The sequence below is a fragment of the Pongo pygmaeus genome, chromosome 1 (genome assembly GCF_028885625.2).
Source record: "Pongo pygmaeus isolate AG05252 chromosome 1, NHGRI_mPonPyg2-v2.0_pri, whole genome shotgun sequence".
Lineage (NCBI taxonomy): Eukaryota > Metazoa > Chordata > Mammalia > Primates > Hominidae > Pongo > Pongo pygmaeus.
The window spans coordinates 124143162-124159397 of record NC_072373.2 but is presented as its reverse complement, the minus strand read 5'-3'; the positions used below and the strand labels follow the sequence as shown (position 1 = coordinate 124159397).

The 16236-nt window shown below is 30.3% G+C and overlaps 1 long non-coding RNA gene across 1 annotated transcript in view; it reads right to left on the bottom strand.

The window, feature by feature from the left end:
* LOC129035623 (uncharacterized) overlaps window positions 1–6456 on the bottom strand; it is a 35580-nt gene extending 29124 nt beyond the window's left edge. The window contains exon 1 of the long non-coding RNA XR_008502247.1: window positions 6352–6456. This is a non-coding gene — a long non-coding RNA (uncharacterized LOC129035623). The remainder of the gene's footprint in view (window positions 1–6351) is intronic.
* Window positions 6457–16236: the final 9780 nt, after the last annotated feature.

Genomic DNA, 16236 nt, shown 5'->3' with positions numbered 1-16236 from the left:
TCCAAGAAAAAATAAATATAAAAGTCCCTTAGAGTTAATAGAATAACTCAAAACATAATCCCAAAGATACAGCACCTTCAAAGCTATTATTTACTGAAAACTTGTACTAGTTGCTATGGAAATAATCCTTATTAAGTTCATGTGTAGAGACAACATTTAGTGTAATTTAACCAGAAATGGTGTAGAATAACATAGAAGAAAACTAAAAATTGAATTATGGTGTGAAAATTTAACTAAGTAAGGTGTATTAATTCTAATAACATGTATTATCCATTGTCAGTATATGGTAATCAGATTATTTCTTCATTAGAAAGAGCTCATAAAATTGAAGGAAGCTTAGAGTAATTTTGTAAGTTCACTATGTTCTTGAAAACAACAGACTTACAAGGGAAAATATTCAACAACTTACTTAAGACTGTCAGTTATCCTTCCATAATATCTGTGTCACCAACTCATGCAGAATGTCATAGAATTTTATTTAGAATGTTTCATTTTATAAATTGTTTTATCCCATATATTGCAAGAGATTAAAATATTAACAAATGTAGATGGTTTAGATGAATACTAACATACATTTTCATTTGCAAATTATAGTTCATTTAGAGGTTGTAAGGGATTATTTTCTATGGATAAATAATATCATCTATAATAAAGTTTCAAATTGTTTTCCTCAGAAAGGTTGAAGTAACTTTTTGTTAATTAACTGTTATCATATCAGAAATGATTTAGCTAAAAAACACGAATAACTTATTATTGTCACAAATAATTATAATTTATATGATTTACAATTATGAATTTCTTATAATTTATTCTACCTGTTCAATTTATGTCATTCTTAGGTACTTTCTTAAATAATTATGAATCAAAACATATTGAGAAAGCATTAAAAATATTTTTATTACATTCCTAGGCATTAACTATCTTCCTTATATATTCCTTGACATACCTTATTACTTAAATAAAACATATAACTCTATTTAAATAAAAAATGTAAAATTATATTTTAAAACATGGATATTGTTTTTAAATTATGTATAATATCATTTTAGACATAATATTTAATTGTATTCATTTCAATGAATTATTTGATTTTGATTTTCTCTAGAGTCTTTTGTGGTCACACATTTAATCACAAAAAACCTGTGAATTATATAATCTTATTCATAAAAATTGTAGAAAAGAACCTAAGCAGAAGATGTTATTGCCAATTGAACTATGGATGCTTTGTTGTATGACTGTATTTACGAATTATTTGACCTCCTTTAGATTTGGCCTTATGTTGAATACAGGCAGCCTATCTTAAAATAGCCTTCTTTACATTTGTTTTCTAATCAGCACAAAACCATCAACTTCCACCTGGAGAATTGCTGTGAATTTAGAATTTGCAGTAAGTGTTGAGTTCTTCATAGTGAGAGAAACAATTTGTATTCATTTAGCCTATTTATATAGAAAAATGGTCTTGATCATACTCTAGATGATTCAGTAATATTATTCAGAATGATTTATAAAATATTTTCAATTTTTAGCCCTTTAGTTTGACTTGGATGAAATTTGAAAACATACTTTAACTTTGTTCAAAATTATTTTATTCCACTGTCGAGGAAGGTAAAATAATTACAATTTTTGTGTGAATCTTGATGATTACACATGGCTTAAAAATTATTAGCACAATTATTCTTTGAAGGAATGTTACTAACCTTAAATTATTAGACAACATTATACTATGATAATCAGTTTAAAGCTTTTTTCTGGGAAAAAAAAAGGGGGCATGCTATCAACTGTAATTTTGGAAATTGTGACAACGTTTAAATGTATATTATTTAAACACAAAGTTTTGTAGCTTTCTCAGCCTTCTATGAATGATGCACACATTTTTAACCTCTCATTCTATAACTCTATATACATTTTTTGAAAGAGTAAGTATAATTTATTTTTTCTTAATCCTTACATTTTTAATAAATCTTTTTCTTTTTTTTTTTGTTTTGTTTCGTTTTTTTTGAGACAGAGTCTCGCTCTGTTGCCCAGGCTGGAGTGCAGTGGCGCAATCTCGGCTCACTGCAAGCTCCGCCTCCCGGGTTCATGCCATTCTTCTGCCTCAGCCTCCCGAGCAGCTGGGACCACAGGCGCCCCCACCATACCCGGCTAATTTTTGTACTTTTTGTAGAGACGGGGTTTCACCCTGTTAGCCAGGATAGTCTCGATCTCCTGACCTCGTAATCTGCCTGCCTCGGCCTCCCAAAGTGCTGGGATTAATAAATCTTTATATCACTAATTTAACATTGTTATTAGTTGTCCTAGCTTATCTAAAACAGTTTTTGTATAAACATTATCCAGCTCTCATGGATATTTGATTTTTAAACATTTTATTTTATAAAAGCAGTCTTATGGTACAAATGTTCATTTTATAGTAGTGTTTCATTGATGATAATTCTATTTGATAAGTAAAGTTCATCTCCCATGTAAAGCAGAATATTCGTATACCATTTTAGTTACTGACTTTTTTTTATTTTTATTTTTTGCTTCTGATTTTATGAAAAAGAAGTACAAATTTGAATGATACAAGTAAAATAACCCAAGCTAACATCAGTACAGGAATACCTACTAAATGCACTTTTAAATATATGCATAAATTGCTAACTAGTTTTTAACTTAAGACTATAAACTTGAATGATGGCAGAGTATGAATATATAACCTCACAATTGTCAACTTACAAGACACAATATATTTATTTAAGTGAACAAAATTTTCCATATTCTTATTTTCTATTATTTGTAATCATCTGAATAAGTACTTAATGCTGAAACTATGTTTTCCCAATGTAATTAAGACAGGGAAATCCTAGAACGAACTCTAGGAAGGAACTTATGACTAAGTCTTCAAAAACAATTGTAACAAAAACAAAACTTGAAAAGTTTTAATCTAGTTAAACTAAAGAGCTCCTGCAAGGCAGGAGAAACTATGAACAGAGTAAACACACCACTTACAAAATGGGAGAAAATATTCACAAACCATACATCTGACAAAGGCCTAATAGTCAGAATCTACAAAGAATTTAAACAAATCAATCAAGAAACAAATAATCCCATTAAAAAGTAGGCAAAGGCCATGAACAGACACTTCTCAAAAGAAGATATATAAGCGACCAAGAAACATATGGAAAAATGTTCATTATTACTAATCATCAGAGAAATGAAAATCAAAACACGAGATACGATTTCACATCAGTCAGAATGGCTTTTGTTAAAAATTCAAAAAATAACAGATGTTGGCTGGATTGCAGAAAAAAGGGGAGGCTTATACACTGTTGGTAGGAATGTAAATTAGTTCAGTCACTATGAAGGGCAGTTTGGAGACTTCTCAAAGAACTGAGGGTTGAACTAGCATTCAACCCAGCAATCACACTACTGAATATATATACGAGAAGAAAAATGAATATTCTACCAAAAGACACATGCACCTGTATGTGTATCACATCAGTATTCACGCAGCAAAGACATGGAATCAACTTATATGCCCATCAGCTGTGGAATGGATAAAGCAAATGTGGTCCATATGCACTATGGAATACTATGCAGCCATAGTAAGAGAAAAAATCACGTCCTTTGCAGCAGTGTGGATGCAGCTGGAGGCCATTAGCCTAAGCAAATTAATGCCGAAACAGAAAACCAAACATTGCATGTTCTCACTTATAAGTGGGAGCTAATCCCTGGATACACATGGACACAAAGAGGGAACAATGGATGCTGGGGAGTACTTGACGGTGGATGGTGAGAGGAGGAAGAGGATAGAAAAACTACCTATAGGGTACTATGGTTATTATCTGGGTGACAGAATAATCTGTACACCAAACCCCTGCGACACACAATTTATCTATATAACAAACTTGTACATATACCCCTGAAACTAAAATAAAAGTTAAAAAATGAAGAAAAATACAGTGTTTCAGATCCCATCCTGGAACTACTGAAACAGAGACTCTGGAGGCGTGGTCCAGTAATTTACATTTGAAGTAACAATTGATGGTATATTTTTTTCCATCCTTTAAATCTATGCATGTTGTAGAATTTGAAGTAAATTTTCCAGTAAACAGCATATGGGTAGGCTGTGCATTTTATCCTCTCTGTCAATTGCTTCTTTAAATTGACATGTTGAACCATGTACAATTAAAAAAAAAAATTCTATATCAGAGAAACATTTCCCATTTTATTATTTATCTTCTGCTTGCTTCCTCTGCTTCTTATTCCATTGTTTCTCTTTTTTTTGCCTTCTTCTAGGATACTTGAACATGTTTTTAGAATTCTATCTTAATTTTTTTCATAATGCTTTGAGTGTATGTCTTTGTATATTTTTCTTAGTGGTTGCTCTGTGTATTACATTATTCATATGTGTCTTAGCACAGTCTAATAGTATCAACATTTTAACGTTTCAGGTGCAGTGTAGAAGACTGACTTTCATTCGAATATTTTACTTTCTGACTTTTAATTATGATTTTCTTTTTTATCTGATGGTGTCATTATTTTCAATCATCAATATGAATTATACAACTCATGAAGATAGTCTATTGCATGAATTATACAATGAATGAATTATCCAACTTGTGAAGGTAGTCTATTGTATGTGTCTACATATCTATTCTTTCAGTTGTATTTCCTTCCCGGTGATCCATGAGTTGTTCTTTTATAATTTCTGTGCTTTATGAAGAACTTCCTTCTGCGATTTTTCAATGATGTCCTCAAGATCTGCTACCCAAATTCTTTTACTATTTCTTTGATATAGAATGTCTTTGCATCCCCTTCATTCATGATAAAAATTTCACTGGATATAGATTTCATAGTTAATAGTTATCTTATTTATGCACTTAAAAATATTGTGCAATGTTTTTCTAGACACCGTCATGTCAGTTGAGAAGTACGCCGTCATTTGTATCGGTAGGCAATGCATCATTTCTCTCTGGCTATTTTCAACGTTTTGTTTTGTCTTCAATGTTCAGAAATTTCACTGTGACATGTCTTGTTGGGTTTTGAGGGGTCTTTGTTATATGTAGGGTTTCTTTGAATTTATCCTATTTACAGTTCACTCAGTTTCCTAACTCTGTATATTTATGTATTTTACCACATTTAGAACATTTCTAGTCATTATTTCATTGAATGATTTTGAAGCTCTATTCTCACTTCCCTATTCTTTGATTTTAATGATACAAAAGTTGGATCTTTTTTTCTGCCCCATTTATGTAAATACTGCAATATATATAGATGGACCCTGACGTCAATGATGGTTTAATTTAACATATTTTTGACTTTATAACTGTGCAAAAAAGATATGCATTCATTTAAAATCATACTTTGAAAACCTATACAACTATTGTGATTTTCATTCTCACTACAGTATTTAATAAATTACATGAGATATTTAACACTTTAGTACAAAATAGGATATTTGTTAGTTGCTTTTGCCCAACTGTAGGCTAATGTAAGTGTTCTGAGCACATTTAAGCTAGGCTAGGCTAAGCTATGATGTTCTGTAGGTTAGGTGTATTATATGCCTTTTTTACTTATAATGTTTTCAATTTATAACAGATTTATTGAGTTGTAACTCCATTGTAAGTCAAGCTGCATCTGAACTTATAATTTTAATGGAGCTTAATAAATGTTGTAAAAATTAACAAAATTGATGGGGGAAAACATTTGAGTTGTGATTCAAAGTCTGTTTTTAAATAGAAGTTGTTAATTTAGTAAACTGTATATATATATATCTTAAAATTAACCAAGAATACATTACTTGTGGTTTATTAGTAGGGTGATAAATGGCATAATAACATATAAATATAAAATATTTAATATAAAATAATGTTAAAACTAACATTAGCTTAAAATATATCTAACATTTTGAGAACATGTATAATTGGAAATATATTTATTATATTATATTTGAGGTATTTTGTTTAGAGACTATATATCAATAGAATACTTCCACTTATGATTCTTTATATCATTACTCCAATTTTGCCAAATAATTTATAATATTCATAATAAAATATTTTTAAGATAATGATTCTTGGGGAACTCTTAAGGAACTCTAATGATACTGCTGAAACTATTCATTACAATAAAAAACTCTCAAAATTATCATAAAATACTCAATGTTCTCTTTATACTTGTATAGTATAAACTAAAATAATGGAGTTATTATAAAATTTAGCAAATGCATTCTCCTTATTTCTCTGTTTGTATTATTTCATTCCATACTATACAGAGAATGATACTTACAGTAGGAAATTTAGATCATATATCCCTTTTATTAAAAAGCTTCTAAAGCCATCCCATTTCCCTGAGAATTTAATACAAATCTACCTCATGTCTTGCTCCTGAATGTGTCTCAACCCAACCATCAACACTGCTGTATTAGGATTCTTGTTAGCTGCTCCTGGAAGACTTTTTCACCAGATTCTGAATGCCTATGATGTCACATTCAGTGTAATAATAAAATGGCCCCATATCAAAGATGCCTGCCCTGGATCTCTTGTCTGAAACAGCCCATCTTTTAATCTTATTCTGCTTTCTTTTTTGAAACATTATAAATGGGTAAAAAAAGATATAAATCCTATGACACAGCACTAAATGTGGGTAACCAGGAAGCATTATGACAATAAAATTTGTAATTAAGATATTTTATGGGCAAAGTCCTCAATTTTATGATTAACGTTAACTAGTATATATATGTATGTGTACCTAGGGCCTACCTTCATGCAGGCAGTTGACTACTAGAGTATAACTTGAAAAATGCTAAAACATTTTCCATTTTTACTACAATGTTTGCCAAGTACATTATTTTGTTTTAAAGATAAGCTGTTTACTTTTTCTGACTTCATTCAGTTCACATAGAGTATAGTCTAGTCAATATTATCTCTGACTGCCCTTGAGAGATACTGAAAATAGGGAAAGGGGCATTTCTTCATTATTGTGTAGAATTGTGTCTAGAGTGGACTAAATTAGTTATGTATAGGCTGGAAAATGATTATGAATATTTTAAAACCTTCTTTATTGTTGTGAGTGACATATTTAGAACATTGATCTGAATGAAAGTCATTGTTAAACACATTTGTTGAGCCAGTAACTGCCAGAAACAATACAATATGAATAAATATGTCCATAAATTTATAAGAGAAAAGTCAGTTTTGGAATTTTGGGAATGGATTAAGCAAATATATTTGTATAGAGTAGAGATTTTTGAGAGGAGACTGATAGATATATAGGCTGGAGTAACAGAGGAAGTCAAAAAGGATTGAACATAAAGAAAGAAATATACCAGTACCAGCTTTCAAATGTTCTACATAGAGACCTAAGTCCCAAATAAAGTAATTTAAAATAAGTCTATGAGCATATATAAATGCTTGGACTAACATCATTCATTTTTTGTTAATGATTATTTTTTTAATCAATTTTTAATCATTTTTGTTAATCAATAAAAACATGATTCCTTTATTCTCAGCTTTATTGGGCTTATATTGATAAATATAAATTTTACATAGTTAAAATGTATAATTTGATTTTTTGATACACTATATATTGTGAGTCACCACAATCATCCTAGTTAACATGTTCGTCACCTCACATGTTAAACTTTTGGTGAGAAGACTTAAGATCTACACTTAACCAATTTCAAATATACAATACAGAATGATTACCTATAGTCAGCATTCTGTATATTAGATCTCCAGAACTTATTCATAGTGCATAACTGGAGAAATTCTACAGCATCAATCAGAAAAAATATAGCCATACATATTTATTTTCTAGGTTTGTGTGATCAAAGGTAAAAGAGTAGAATACTTAAAAATCTCTACCATTAGTAATCTTAGGACATAATTACTCTAGTTAAGTATTCTTATTAATACCTAGTTGAATACTACCTCAATAAAGGAAACATTAAGTGAATATGACACATCACTGTAGAAAAGACCTCATAGAGACTAAATTATTTCTTTCTTACATAATTATTTTTTTCTCAGATTTATAGAAGTATGATTGACAAATATAAAGCTGAATATATTCAATTTGTGATATATTTGATATTGAGTATACATATTTTTATCATTGCTATATCTGCCTATTCAAGTGAAAATTTATCATCATGTAATGACCTGCTTTGTTTCTTGAGACAAGTTATCACTTAAAGTCTATTTTGTATGATATAAGAATAACTATCCCTCTTCTCTTTTTGTGATTATTTTTTATGAAATATCTTAATCCTTTCTCTTTCAGCCTATGTGTGTCCCATAAATCTAGAAAATATCTTGTAGATAACATACATATATGTTTAATATTTATATATATAAATTTATTCAGCCACTGTTTCATTTGGTTGGTAAGTTTAATTCGTTTACATTTAAAATTTATTAAATTGATTTGATTTATAATAGATTAAATGGATCACATTAACTGTAACCCATTTAATCCATATACATTTAAAATAATTTTTGATAGGTAAGGAATTACTTTTGCCATTTCATTAATTGTTTTCTGTCTCTTTGTAATTTTTTAATCTTCTGTTTCTTTTTGTAGTTTGGTAATTTTTTTGTATGATGTGCTTTGATTCTTTCCCCTTTACCTTTTGTGTATCTACCGTACAATTTGTTGTCCAATAGACCCACATTGAACATTTTCTAGATAAAGAAGTCCGCTTTAAGCTGATAACATAACTTCAATTGCCTACAGATACTCTACACTTTATATTTTTTCTTGTATATGCAGTTTATGTAAATGATGTTACATTTTCTTTCTACAATGTATTGATATTTAAAAAATCCTGTGGTTATGGTTATTCTGACTACTTTCATCTTCTAGTTTATATACTGCTTTTAATGATGATTTATGTTCTACTATTACAGTATTAAAATATTGTTACTTTCTTTATCCTTTAAATTATATTTTTATACACTTTTATGTTGTTGTTTAGCATCTGTACTTTAAAACTTGAAAATCTTCCCTTAGCACTTCTTGTAATACAGGTTTAGTGGTTAAAAAACTTCCCTATTTTTTGTTTGTCTTGGAAAGTCTTATCTTTTCTTTATTCTTAATGTACAGTCTCACCCTGAAAGTATTCTTTGTTGGCAAGTTTTTTTCCTTTTGTTCTTCTAGTACTTTTGATGTATCATTTCATTCCTGGCCTGCAAAATTTCTGCTGACAAATACACTGATAATCTTAAGAGGGCTCTATTGTATGTGGCATGTCTTTTTACTTTAATTTCTGTTCTGACATTTTGCTGACCTAAGCTAATATGATTTGTATCTTTCTGGATATCATTTTTTCAGGTATCAAATTCTATTTTTCATGTTTACATATCTTTATAATTAAGAATTAACAGCACTATTAATAATTGATAAAAATCAGACTTAACTTTAGTAATTTATGCTTCCAATGAATGTAAAACAGGTACTGTAAAAATTTTTATTAATATAGTTGGGGGTTGTAAAAAAATGAGTTAGACAATGAGAGAGTTTAAGACTTTTACTAAAGAGCCTTTATTAAATCAAATGCTTCTACGTTGATAGAATTGGCAGTTGTCATAATAAAGCCTCCCATACTTTTATGCTGTTTTGAAAATATATAATGTAAAACTAACTTTTATAAAAATGTTTTTTAACAAAAACTATGCATTTTTAATTCAGTTTGGTTGTTTTTTTTTAACTTTTTTCCAGTGAATGTTAATATATGTTCTTTGAATAAATACTCATTGTGTTCATAGTTCTATCTGAATGAGGGTTATATCTAGCCATGACGGAAGAATCTCTTGGTATCATTGTAGGTTTTGATATACATTGATATGCTGAAAGTTACTTTATGTAAAAAAAGAATCATGATGTTATGAAAGAAAAAAACAGAAGAATTTAGACTCCAAAATTGTTTTAGCTCAAATATAGGTTATCTCTGTTCAAAGAGATGAGAGTCTAACATTTACAAATTCCAAAATCACCTTTGTCATTAGCATCCAGTTAGTGAAAGAGGAGAAAATACAAATTATCACTTTGTTGGATATACTTAAGAATTGGGCCAGAGAGAGACAAATATTACCTCTGCCCACATCCCATCAACTATAACATTATTATTATGGTCACCTAACCCCAGGGGATACTTGGAATATAATCTATCTCCATCTGCACAATATATTGCAGATATATGTTCTGCAGATATATATATATCTGCAGAAGGGAAAATAAACTGTGATAATCAGGTATCAACATCTTACACATCTGTTTTTTTCTTACCTCACACTCATGCTTTACACTACATAAATACTGTAACTACTCTTGTTATCACTATTAGCACTAAATAATAGCAATAATGATGAGAACTACTGACATTAAGCATTATGTGCTAAACACTGTTTTGTATGACATTATCTATTCCTCCCAACAATCCTATTTTTAGATCATATTATCATCATTAACTTGCAAATGTAAAAACAGAGGCCCAGAAAAGGAGATAATTTGCCCATTTTTACACAAATAATAACAGAGTCTATATCTACATGGAGGAAATATAAGGCAAGATCATCTATTCTTAGGTATATACAATCGGAGATTATTTAACACTGTGCTTTGGAGAAATACCTTAAACTCTGCAAATCTGGTTTTCTCATCTAAAAAATGTGGGTAATGTGTATATTCTAGGGTTAGTGGAAAATATAAATTATAATATGTCTAAAAATGGCCCCAGCTACTGGGGAGGCTGAGGCAGGAGAATCTCTTGAACCCAGGAGGCAGAGGTTGCAGTGAGCCAAGATCGCGCCACTGCACTCCAGCCTGGGTGACAGAGCGAGACTCTGTTGCAAAAAAACAAACAAACAAACAAAAAAAACAGGCAAAGTCAGTTCTTGATACAGACTTTCAAGCTAAAAACTAAAATTTTAACCACAATGTCATCATTTTTTAAATTCATCATGCAAGAGAAGATATACCCATACTTGATTAAGCTCCACTTTTACTTTTGTGAAAAAAAAAATTGACTGTGAAATTCTTTCCTACCATAATTACCACCATCAAAATTTTGATATTATAAACTCATGTACAAGCATGAAACGTTGATTTTAATATTTAATGTTTTAACATGTGGAATTTGAAATAACATGATAAATTTTAGGAGATTATCATTTAATCATGTTTTGTTGTAAATAAAGTTAAAAGATTAGCTCTCCTCATAGTTAGCTGTGACTCTCATTCTGAAAATATAAAAACTTTAATTGATATTCAGAATAAGAAATTATCTTAGCAGATATGGGCCTTACTCAGGATGAGTAAATATATATAAACTAAAATGTCACACGAGAAATGAGAAAAAGTGGCATATTAGGAAACTGATGAAGTGTCCAGGAAGATTGGTCTTTTTGAACTTTATTCAACCCTCTGTTAAAAAATTGAATTGGTTACCATTACTCTTCAGGTAAATATCTAAATCTTCAGTTGATTGTATGTCCTACCTCAGTTCTACTCTATCTCTAGAGTGATATGATGTTATTACAAATATAGCAAAGTTCCCTATGCTACATTCATGTGAACTTTCATTTCTTATTGTTCCAAGCTCATTTCAGTATAAAAAATTTATAGAATGTTTGTCAAAAGCGACCCCATATGCATTTTTCCATTAACTGATTTATTCAATTTTCAGCTCAATTGCAACTTTATAAAAAGAAGCTTTCATTTGTTTATCATTTTTAAAATTTCCATTATACATACATTTTCTGTAATTCTTCTCTTTAGAAATTATTAGAGCAGAAAGTTATATATGTTTAAGATTATTTAATTAACTCTTTAATTCTATAAGTTAATTCCATAAAGGTCCATGAAAGTAAGAATTATGTATGATTTTCTCAAAATTACTTTCTAGCACATACCACAAATGGTATGTGGTAGAGTTTTGTAAATAATTGCTGAATAGATAAATGGTTCTTAAAAATATTTATGATATAAATTGAATTAGATTTCATTTTTACATAGTTTTTCCCATTGTATTATAATGCCCTTTTCCAACAATATTCACAAAAACAAAGACACTATTATTGTAGTTACACTGTATTTTTATTTATTTATTTATTTATTTAGAGACGGTCTCTCTCTGTCACCCAGACTGGAGTGCAGTGGAGCGATCTTGGCTCACTGGCAACCTCCACCTTCTGTGTTCAAGCGATTCTCCTGCCTCAGCCTCTGAAGTAGCTGGGATTACAGGCACATGACCACCATGCCTGGCTAATTTTTGTACTTTTAGTAGAGCCAGGGTTTCACCAGGTTGGCCAGGCTGGTCAGCAACTCCTGATGTCAGGTGATCCACCGCCTCAGCCTCCCAAATAGCTGGGATTACAGGTGTGAGGCACCACGCCAGGCTCCATTATTGTAGTTACACTTTAGGATGCTATTGACATTAGATCATAGACTAATGTTGCTCCTGAGAGTTGGGCAGCATGATGCAACTGAGTGAGCAGTATGTAAACTACCAAGAATATTAAATTATAATTTGTATTGACATAAAAAAATAGAAATGTGAGATGTCAGGAAAGCTGGAATAATTCTGTATTTTTAAAACATAAAGATTCTAACAAACCAAAACAAATTACGTATAAAACAGACATATTTACTGGCTAACTCTAATTTCCAAAGCAATGGTGAAGAAAAAAACCAAAAATAAATCTCATAAACCAACTCTTCCTTAGGCTAATGATTTCTAAAATGTAATGCAAGTTACATAAAACTTCTGAAATATTTCCATAGACATAAAATGCTTCTGTGGGTTAATTTAAAATCAATTCTTTAGCTAATTGGTACAAAAGCCAATGAAAGCTGCTACTGATTTTTGAGAAGACTCAAATAGAAAACAGTCATTTGCCAAATCCTCTGATAGTGAGATTCACAAGCATAATTATGTGCCAGGTTTTCATCTCTAATCTAAACCCCAGTGAACATTTTCTTTGAGGAATCAATAATAAATTCAAAGAGAGGACAGAATCCATAGGGTGAGAATAAAAGATCAACATCTGGCTTCAATTCTTCTAGTATGCATGTATCCAAGCAATTACACAGACTGAGCAACTGAGAATTGAGTTTACAATCTTATTGCAAATTTTTAAACAACTTCAAACTTTAGTCCTTTCCTTTTCATGTGACTTAATCTATGTTCACGTTCCAGCCTTTCCTCTGAATTCCTCAGAGCTGATTTATTTTTCTAATGTCATATGTGCCTTAGGCAGCATCCAGCTATCAGGTCTCTGCACACCTAGGAGCTAATTGGTGGAACTGCTTTCCATAAAATATTCATACCAGTAACTATTTTTAAAGTTAATTTAAAAACTATTTGTCCATTTTAATCTCAAATATTGCTAGTGAAATTTTATGTGATATCTTTACTTACAGACAATCCCAAAAGGTATTGAAAATTATGAACTTTCCTTAGAGGAAAAGATGGTATGACTTCATAGTCAGTGCCTCATTATCCTATACTGCAGTTTGGCTTTGAACCACCAATCCCAGAAGACACTACAATAAGTTATATATGCATTTTTTTGAAAGAAATATGATATATTCAAGTAAAATATATTTAATTTTCTGTAAGTTCCTTGGCTCTGAAAACGATAAAACAAAATGCCATACCGTTATACAAAAATTAGCACATCTCTATTCCTTAATTTTGTTTCATTTTGTATTTTAAAGTAATCATACCTGTTTATACTTCTAAGAATTATTACACAAAGATAACATGGCATTTCAGAGGTCCCTGAAATTTACTGTAAATAATTTCTTTTACTTGAGAATGAATGTAAGCACACACCCAAATTCTAGCTCGAACAGAATTTACTTAATATTTTAAGGTTCAATTTTCATCAACAGAATTAGAATAATAATACTAACATCATAATATTAATAGAATGATTAAATTTGGTAATATATTTAAAATTCCTCCAAAACTTAAAAATTAAATAAGTGCTACCAATCGCAACATTAGTTTCTTTTGATTATGAGCCTCAGTGATTACATGTGTGCCTATATTAGAATTATTTTTACTGCAATAAAGAAATATATTATAAAAGAACTGTTCAAGTCTTATGTGTTTATTGGCACCTATTAAAAAAGTAATTAATAAAATTTAATATAAATGTATTCCAAACATTTGATTTTCTAAATATTGTTTAAAGCCCTCTTTTACAGAAAAACCATAAAGCATGTTGTTTTTATGAAAATTAAAGAAAGTAGAAACTGAGAGGAAATATATGTACAATCAAATATAACTTGTAAAGCTAAATATTGGCTCTAACTGGCAGCAATTTAAGTCCTGAAAGTAGATATGTCATGCCATACGGATGAGCATAACATCAAAAAATAATGTTTCCTGGATAGATTTTTATTGTGTTTATGCCCTATGCCTTGTATGAAAAGAACATATGAACTATAAACAGAATTATGTTGTCTCCAAAGAGATCAGGGAACACACATTAGACACCACTCTCTGTAAACCTACTTAAACTGAACTAAAATATTTAGCCTGTGAGGCTATTGACTTTGACTAATAATTCTAATAACAATTAGAATCACTCTTTTTTTAGATACTTAAATTTCACAACTGACATGGATTTGCTAATGATAATATTGTCTTTATACTACAGTTATCATTTGCAGCAATAATAAATGTAGATGGTTTCTTACAATACATTAGATAGATAGATAATATTAACACACACATATATACACACACACGTATATATACACACACACACACAGACATATATACACACACATATGAAATTATGAAATTCTGGAATTGAGCTCAGAAATTTGCATTTTAACAAGCCCTATTTTAACAAGATGTTTCTGATGCATGTCAAAATTTGAGATGTACTGGTTTAAACAGGTGTCTTTTATATTTACTCATTTATTTACCTTTTTGAAGATCTTAATTCTTCTTATACCTTCTTTAGACTACCTGAGATAACTTTTATTCAGCCTGAAGAATTTCCTATAGTATTTTGGTAGCGTTGCTCTACAGGGGACTAATACTATTAGCTGTTGTTTGTCTAAGAACATCTTTATTATGACTTTTATTTTGAAGGTTATTTTTAGTTGGGTATAAAATTCTAGATTTGCATATTTGGGTGGGAAGGCTTCAAGCCAGTTCCCAAACTGAATCAGCAAATTCTGTAGATAGGAAGGCAATCAGTGATCAAATTATAAATGAAACCACTCTCATATATATATATATATATATATATATATACACACACATATGTATATAATTTTGTTCCCACAAATGTGATTCTTGAGATTTTTTATCTTTTAAAAAAATTATTGCAACAGTTTTAGAACAAGTATTCTGTTTCTTAACCATTCCAACCAACGAATTAAATTTCATTTATAGTGATAATAACTGAGGTAAATTTTCTTCTATTATAAGCCAGTATTTTGAGAATGAAAGTAACAGTTTAGAAACAAAATGTTTAAGCCTCCTATAGTTTCTACTATGGAAGGATGCAACTATCACGCCTCATTCATTGCACTAAAGAGGAGAATTTAAGAAGATGCAAAATCTATAAAATAAAGACAATTTAACTACTAAACCAAGTAAACAATGAAAAATAATAATTCAGAAATTGATTAAGAAAAACTTATTTGATAGAGGATAAACTGGAGTCTACACATCAAAATGCCTCTTCAAGAGCCAGAATAATTTACATATTTAAATATCTATAAAAACATTAGTTTGTGTTATCATTACGAAACAACAAAACAGAAACCATCAAAAGCGCGCATTAGCTAAGTTTGCCAAAATATGAAAATATCAAATTGCCATTATAACTATTTGTAATACAAAGAAGTAAAGAAAGGGCCAGAAGAAAAGAAAGGAATGGAAGGGAGAAAAGAAGTCAGGCTTTACAGAAAAGAAGAGGAAAATGAAGGACCGGAGGGGAGACATGGGAGCTTCCAGCCGTTGCACCTTGCAGGATTAATTCCCCCACCACCCTCATTTTTCTCCTGCCAGGGAGAGCCTCAGCATTCCGGACCTACACCTTGTGTGGGACAAATCCCTCCAACCTCTGCAAGTCGCCTGTCAAGGTGAACTGTTTTCAGGCAGAGGGAGCTTTTGGCTAAGTTGGAAAAGGGGGAAAGAGAGAGAGAGACCGACAGAGACAGAATGAATTAAGGCCCACATACAAAAGGCACATATCCACACTCACATGTACAAATAAATGACGTACT